Raw genomic sequence first — 6000 nt, 5'->3', positions numbered from 1 at the left:
GAAGTTGTTATTGGCTAATATCGCTTACCGAATAGCTGCATCGGGACCCCGGATCCCTGGAGCGCTCCCGATAATCAGCTGCATGTGTTGCCCTCCATGCAGGTGCTGTGACTATCACACAGCGCGACACATGCAGCTGATTATCGGGAGCGCTCCAGCACACTGAGTCCTGGACACACTGAGGCCCCTGATCATGTGACCCCTGACTCCTCCCCTCCTGTGACCTCATCACAGGTCCTGTGTGCACACAGAGCAGTCATATATGTGGCAGACACTCCTGGATCTTCTGCTTTCTGGGCCGGTTCCTCCTGTGAGTCCTATTAACCCTTTCTCTCCCTGTATTCTCCTTTCTGACAGGACAATATCTGAATTCGGATAGTGTGACAGGAATTTAAGCAATGTGGAAGGAAAAAATGACAATTTTACTTTTTTTCTCACAAAAAAGTGACTTTAGCCCCAAAATTGGCAGCGTAACAAATCCTTATTTCCCCCACTGTAGTTTGTAGACTCCATATACAGATCCCTTAAGTGCAAAAAGAGCTGAATTCCCCACTTAAGTTATTGCATTTTGGAAATTGCACCTCACTGGGAATTTATCTACAGGTAAAGGCACATGTTGTGAACTTATTTTCTGGTCTGCCTCTGGTTTCTGGTGAAGGAGCTGGTTGTGTTGACAGAGGAGTCGTGAGTTCTCTTTCCGGGCTCCCTCTGCTAGTGGCAGGAGGTAATGAAGCTGATCTAATTAACAGAGACCTGCCACCTGATAATGAGGATGAGGATTGGACATCTGGAGTCTCAGACTGGATTTAAGACAGCCGACTCCCTCTTCCCATGCTGGTGAATTTTTCCTGCCTCCTGAGGTTCTAGTTTCCAGTTCAGTTCCTGCCTTCTCAAGCTAAGTGTTCTCTGCTATTGTTCACACTTGATTTGGTTTGGTCTATTCAGTTTTTGTGTGGTTAGCCAGCCCCGGCTGGGGCTGTGCTGAATTTCCATTCCTATGTCACTGCATGTGCCAGTTTGCTTTTTGTCCCTTATTAGATTGGCCTTTTTTTTGCTCTGTTCTCAGAATATGCTGATATAGTGGGAGAAGTCTAATGACTTCAAGGTTTTTTGCTATCAGAAGTGTTGGACATTTTTGCATGTTTTTTTTGGCGTGATTGCAGACAGTATCTTTCCTTTCCTGTCCTGTCTAGTTAGTTTTGGCCCCATCGTTTGCTCAGTCTATTTTCCTACCTGTGTTTGTGCTTTCATCTTGTCTCACCATCAATACATGTGTGGGGGCTGTCTATTCCTTTGGGGTCTGCTCTGGGGCAGTTTAGATTTCCCCTTGTCTTGCTTTAGGCTTAATTAGTCCTCCGCCTGTGACGAGGCATCTAGAATCATCGTAGGTACGCTCCGTGGCTACTTCTAGTTGTGTGGTTAGGATCAGGGGTCTGCAATCCGCTTAGTTACCAACCTCTCTGGTTTTCTGTGACTTAGCTTGGTTTTGTTTTCCTCCTTGGTGACGTAATCATAACAGGCACAATTTTGTCTGCATGGGGGTTGTGCTCAAAGCCCAACATCGTGTGATCCTCCAAAGAAATGCCACTCCACACCATTACTGACCCACTGCCAAACCGGTCATGCTAAAGGATGTTGCAAGCAGCAGATCACTCTCCATGGCATCTCCAGACTCTGTCACGTCTGTCACATATGCTCAGTGTGAACCTGCTTTTATCTGTGAAGAGCACAGGGCACCAGTGGCAAATTTGCCAATCCTGGTGTTCTCTGGCAAATGCCAAGTGCCCTGTACGGTGTTGGGCTGTGAGCACAACCCCCATCTGTGGATGTTGGGCACTCAGACCATCCTAATGGAGTCAGTTTCTAACCGTTTGTGCAGACACATGAACATTTGTGGCCTGCTGAAGATCATTTTGCAGGGCTCTGGCAGTGCTCCTCCTCTTCCTCCTTGCACAAAGGTGGAGGTAGTGGTCCTGCTGCTGGGTTGTTGCCCTCATACGGCCCCCTCCACATCTCCTGGTGTACTGGCCTGTCTCCTGGTAGCGCCTCCAGCCTCTGGACACTGCGCTGACAGACACAGCAAACCTTCTTGCCACAGCTCGCATTGATGTGCCATCCTGGATAAGGTGCACTACCTGAGCCACTTGTGTCGGTTTTAGAGTCTGTCTCATGCTACTACGAGTGTGAAAGCACAACCAACATTCAAAAGTGACCAAAACATCAGCCAGAAAGCATTGGTACTGAGATGCGGTCCCCACCTGCAGAACCACTCCTTTATTGAGGGTGTCTTGATAATTACCAATAATTTCCATCTGTTGTCTATTCCATTTGCACAACAGCATGTGAAATTGATTGTCAGTCAGTGTTGCTTCCTAAGTGGACAGTTTGATTTCACAGAAGTTTGATTTACTTGGAGTTATATTCTGTTGTTTAAGTGTTCCCTTTATTTTTTTGAACAGTGTATATAGATAGATAGATTTTTTTTCTTTACGTTGGAGGGTCCAATTCCAGCTATTGCTGTGTGATCTGTGATTTCTATCTACTCCACTGTGTACAGGATAATAGAGTATAATAAAGTAGTTATGGACGTGACGTAACTAACATTGTGCAGTGACTCTGCTTTCCATATAGTGATGGATATTTCTTGTTGCTGAAACTGATATTTTTTTTTCACTTTAAACCTTTTTTAAACCCCTCTGATCAGTGCGATCATACAACATACAAGCCTCTGATGGCTCCGGTGATGCCCTGTACTACTGTAGTGCCGTGTATCATCACTGCCTGTCAGTGTAATACTAACGGCCCTATACACATGAGATCAGAGTTGGCTGATCGGTCATTTTGCAGACGGCGATCTCTCCCGACTCCCCCATACACACAAATATTCCAGCTTTCCTGTGGTCTGTATGAGAGAGTCGCCTCCAGACTCCTCTAGAGGAGGATTATCTACAGGAAGAACAAACGGATTATCCTCTGAAATTCAGGATGTCAGATCCTTCTCTGCCCTGACATCATCTGTCGGGAGGCCCCCAAATACATTATATGGTCGGCCAAACCCCCCGAAATCAGAGCTTTCATGGAACTTTAGCCTAATGTGTATGGGGGCGTTATAAGGTAACTTATTGGACGCTGCCTCTGGCCCGGCCTAATAGACCTTCATACATTGCAGCCCAGACCCCATTATTAGACATGTAAGTATCGGAGTAACTAGGCCGCCCCATACTATCGAGTACTTGGGGGCGGGGGGCATTCAGCCGAACTCTGTCACACCTTCTTAGATGCCATGTTTGCTTTTCACAGCAGCAAGTGGTTAAACTGCCAGGGTTTTTGTTGCAGCCTCATCTGTGCCGTCCCTGCGGTGTACATCTATGTTCTGGGGCCCAAAAAGATTAATTTATTTTTAATAAATGTTTAACATGTTAAAAATTATAAAATGTGTCTTCTGCTTTTTGCATATAAGAATTGTTGGAGCCAATTTTCTTTAGAAACATTTTAATATCGGCTTTTTCTGGAGTTTTCCTTGTAATATAGGAAAGCCTAAGGCCAGAAATAAACCCCATAAATCACTGTACATGGAGACTTTGGGATCAGATCATTTCTGTCCGTTGTGTTTTTGGAAACTAAAAATCTTTTCTAAAAACCTCAAACTTCTGTGTGTGACTCAGAGCTGAGATCTAACGTGAGAGAAGATTCCAGTGCGGGGAAGACGGGGAACCTTCATATAGACGGCCGGTGGGGATGGAGGCAGTGACCGACTCTGGCCAAATCTGTTTCTAGAGCCGCAGTAGAAGATGAAGATGTCGTCCTCATCATGAAGGAGTTATTTCTCATGTCGCGTGTAATGAATATCTCCTGCAGTATTGCTAATGCCGATTTCCGTGTCGGTAATGAGAGGAGAATTAGCGTTATGGAAGATGAGTCTATGAGGAACATGTTCAGCTGCCGACTCCGAGGAGGAAACTGCTTGTTGTCTGGGGCCTAAATATATAGGTTTTATTAGTAGATGTCAGGGAAGAAAACTAAACCCTGTAAGATAATAAATCTCCTCATATGTTTCCCTTATTATCTCCAGTAATTGTATTATTACACCGGATTCTTATGATGTTACATCGGATCATCTTCTTCTCATTCAGGTCTCTACAATATCGGATCCTCACAGTGAAGATCTTCTACAGAAGAGAATTTTACTGATTTACCCATCAAGGATGGATATGGACAGAGACAAGATGGCGGAGAGGATGTTACACCTCACCCTAGAGATCCTCTTCCGTCTCACTGGAGAGGTGAGAGATTCTGATGACGTCACATTACATCATTCTTATCTATGGGAATAACAGATGGACAGAACTGGAGAGGTGAGGACTCTGGAAATGTCTGGAGTGAGATTTATTAATGTGTCTCTCCATAACCAGGATTACACAGTGGTGAAGAAGACCTCTAGTGATCGCTGTCAGGACCCTGTGTCTGAGGGATGGGGAAGACCCCTGAGCCCAATCACGGGGCCTCCACGTCACCCCCTGATCCATGAGGACATCAATGACCAGAAGATCCTAGAAATCATCTACAAGATGATTGAGCTGCTGACTGGAGAGGTGACACTGCTGGGAATGCTGGGACATTATACAGTAACACTATGAAGGGATCGGGGGGATGACGGTATCATTGTATGTGTCAGGTTCCTATAAGGTGTCAGGATGTCGCTGTCTATTTCTCCATGGAGGAGTGGGAGTATTTAGAAGGACACAAAGATCTGTACAATGATGTCATAATGGAGGTTCCCCAGCCCCTCACATCTCCAGGTAATAGACAGGACTAAATACACACGGCCTATAATTATCTGTATGTAGAGAATGAATTCAGTCCCTGTATGTGTTTCCCCCAGATCTATCCAGTAAGAGGACAACACCAGAGAGATGTCCCCGTCCTCTTCTTCCACAGGACTGTAAACAAGAAGATCCCAGTGCTCCTCAGGATCATCAGGTAGATGGAGAGAAGGTGTCAGGAGATCTCCCCTATGATGTGTAGATGGCTGTGAAGGTCTTGTGCTCAGTCTTGTTTTATCCACCAGTATTATATGTTTTATACTTGTGTAATGAGAACGGTGGAGATGGCAGGATTAGAGCTGATCATAGATGGGACTTCTCCATCTGTCGGTGACTTTTACAATATTTGTTTCAGGGTGAAGATCTGACCCATATTAACACTACAGAGACATATGTGAGGGGTGATGAGTGGTGTAAAGAGGAGATTCCCACATATGACTACCCGGGTGAGTAGTAACCACTGAATGCAGAGAAGTCACAGATTCCTCTCAGTCACCGGCTGTGGCTGCTTTATCGGTGGTGTAGTCCGGCCGTATTACCATGATCACCATTTTGCCTCTAGACCACAACATTCTCCTCCACCCAAAACTGTTCAAATGACTTTGGGCATTGAAAGCCCTTTTCTATAGAACGTACAACCTGGAGGATCCACCTACCCCCTGGGATTAGTGTGAGGGTGATCCCTTAAGGCGAGATCTATATGATTGCTTGTACCTGACCCAATATAGGCTGAGTGTGCATTTACAGTCACAGCGAACACAGAGTTAGATGTCTACTCCTTTCTCAGTAAAGGCTTGCACACAACTGAAGTTTATTCTCAAGACAAAGAAACAGGAAATGGGTGTCACACAATCTCCTGAGTAGCCAGTGTCAGTGTATGATAGGTCCATTTCAGCTTCACTTCCATATATGGTATCCAGTATCTCAGCTTCTGCATTCCAAGGATTCCTTCCAGGGTGTTGTCTAACGACATAGACGCCATCTTGGTACACCATATGTAATAATAATAATAATAATAATCTTTATTTATATAGCGCCAACATATTCCGCAGCGCTTTACAGTTTATCACTTTCAAAACACAAGTCATAAGTTACGTTAACAATACAATAATTAAAGCAAAATAGGACGACCCTGCTGGTGAGAGCTTACAATCTACAATGAGGTGGGGGAGATACA

The sequence above is a fragment of the Dendrobates tinctorius genome, unplaced genomic scaffold (genome assembly GCF_039654945.1).
Source record: "Dendrobates tinctorius isolate UK_male_01 unplaced genomic scaffold, ASM3965494v1 ptg000126l, whole genome shotgun sequence".
Classification (NCBI taxonomy): Eukaryota; Metazoa; Chordata; class Amphibia; order Anura; family Dendrobatidae; genus Dendrobates; species Dendrobates tinctorius.
Note: the sequence above shows the minus strand (reverse complement) of the source record.